This window comes from Musa acuminata, unplaced genomic scaffold (genome assembly GCF_036884655.1).
Source record: "Musa acuminata AAA Group cultivar baxijiao unplaced genomic scaffold, Cavendish_Baxijiao_AAA HiC_scaffold_460, whole genome shotgun sequence".
In the NCBI taxonomy this organism is placed as follows: Eukaryota; Viridiplantae; Streptophyta; class Magnoliopsida; order Zingiberales; family Musaceae; genus Musa; species Musa acuminata.
The window spans coordinates 42,501-45,000 of NW_027020707.1; positions in this window are offsets into that span (position 1 = coordinate 42,501).

Consider the following 2,500-nt stretch of genomic DNA (forward strand, 5'->3'; position numbering starts at 1 on the left):
CGAGCGAGCGGCGAGCGGCGGACAGCGAGCGAAGCGAGAGGCAGCACCGTCCCTGCTATACGAAAGCCCCATCCAGCCCTGTGCCACCCGGGGGGTTCCAGGGTGCTGAGATGGCTGACGTTTTGCTCCGCTCTCGACGGTCACCGCGCAATGCAAGAACAGGCCAAAAACTGGCCAAAACGGCCCAAAAACGGGCCAAAACTGGCCATTTTTGGCTGCACGAGCGAGCGGCGAGCGGCGGACAGCGAGCGAAGCGAGAGGCAGCACCGTCCCTGCTATACGAAAGCCCCATCCAGCCCTGTGCCACCCGGGGGGTTCCAGGGTGCTGAGATGGCTGACGTTTTGCTCCGCTCTCGACGGTCACCGCGCAATGCAAGAACAGGCCAAAAACTGGCCAAAACGGCCCAAAAACGGGCCAAAACTGGCCATTTTTGGCTGCACGAGCGAGCGGCGAGCGGCGGACAGCGAGCGAAGCGAGAGGCAGCACCGTCCCTGCTATACGAAAGCCCCATCCAGCCCTGTGCCACCCGGGGGGTTCCAGGGTGCTGAGATGGCTGACGTTTTGCTCCGCTCTCGACGGTCACCGCGCAATGCAAGAACAGGCCAAAAACTGGCCAAAACGGCCCAAAAACGGGCCAAAACTGGCCATTTTTGGCTGCACGAGCGAGCGGCGAGCGGCGGACAGCGAGCGAAGCGAGAGGCAGCACCGTCCCTGCTATACGAAAGCCCCATCCAGCCCTGTGCCACCCGGGGGGTTCCAGGGTGCTGAGATGGCTGACGTTTTGCTCCGCTCTCGACGGTCACCGCGCAATGCAAGAACAGGCCAAAAACTGGCCAAAACGGCCCAAAAACGGGCCAAAACTGGCCATTTTTGGCTGCACGAGCGAGCGGCGAGCGGCGGACAGCGAGCGAAGCGAGAGGCAGCACCGTCCCTGCTATACGAAAGCCCCATCCAGCCCTGTGCCACCCGGGGGGTTCCAGGGTGCTGAGATGGCTGACGTTTTGCTCCGCTCTCGACGGTCACCGCGCAATGCAAGAACAGGCCAAAAACTGGCCAAAACGGCCCAAAAACGGGCCAAAACTGGCCATTTTTGGCTGCACGAGCGAGCGGCGAGCGGCGGACAGCGAGCGAAGCGAGAGGCAGCACCGTCCCTGCTATACGAAAGCCCCATCCAGCCCTGTGCCACCCGGGGGGTTCCAGGGTGCTGAGATGGCTGACGTTTTGCTCCGCTCTCGACGGTCACCGCGCAATGCAAGAACAGGCCAAAAACTGGCCAAAACGGCCCAAAAACGGGCCAAAACTGGCCATTTTTGGCTGCGCGAGCGAGCGGCGAGCGGCGGACAGCGAGCGAAGCGAGAGGCAGCACCGTCCCTGCTATATACGAAAGCCCCATCCAGCCCTGTGCCACCCGGGGGGTTCCAGGGTGCTGAGATGGCTGACGTTTTGCTCCGCTCACGACGGTCACCGCACCACGCAAGAACGGACCAAAAACAGGCCAAAACAGCCCAAAAACGGGCCAAAACTGGCCATTTTTGGCTGAGCGAGCGAGCGGTGAGCGGCGAACAGCGAGCGAAGCGAGAGGCAGCACCGTCCCTGCTATACGAAAGCCCCATCCAGCCCTGTGCCACCCGGGGGGTTCCAGGGTGCTGAGATGGCTGACGTTTTGCTCCGCTCTCGACGGTCACCGCGCAATGCAAGAACAGGCCAAAAACTGGCCAAAACGGCCCAAAAACGGGCCAAAACTGGCCATTTTTGGCTGCACGAGCGAGCGGCGAGCGGCGGACAGCGAGCGAAGCGAGAGGCAGCACCGTCCCTGCTATACGAAAGCCCCATCCAGCCCTGTGCCACCCGGGGGGTTCCAGGGTGCTGAGATGGCTGACGTTTTGCTCCGCTCTCGACGGTCACCGCGCAATGCAAGAACAGGCCAAAAACTGGCCAAAACGGCCCAAAAACGGGCCAAAACTGGCCATTTTTGGCTGCACGAGCGAGCGGCGAGCGGCGGACAGCGAGCGAAGCGAGAGGCAGCACCGTCCCTGCTATACGAAAGCCCCATCCAGCCCTGTGCCACCCGGGGGGTTCCAGGGTGCTGAGATGGCTGACGTTTTGCTCCGCTCTCGACGGTCACCGCGCAATGCAAGAACAGGCCAAAAACTGGCCAAAACGGCCCAAAAACGGGCCAAAACTGGCCATTTTTGGCTGCGCGAGCGAGCGGCGAGCGGCGGACAGCGAGCGAAGCGAGAGGCAGCACCGTCCCTGCTATATACGAAAGCCCCATCCAGCCCTGTGCCACCCGGGGGGTTCCAGGGTGCTGAGATGGCTGACGTTTTGCTCCGCTCACGACGGTCACCGCACCACGCAAGAACGGACCAAAAACAGGCCAAAACAGCCCAAAAACGGGCCAAAACTGGTCATTTTTGGCTGCGCGAGCGAGCGGCGAGCGGCGAACAGCGAGCGAAGCGTGAGGCAGCACCGTCCCTGCTATACGAAAGCCCCATCCAG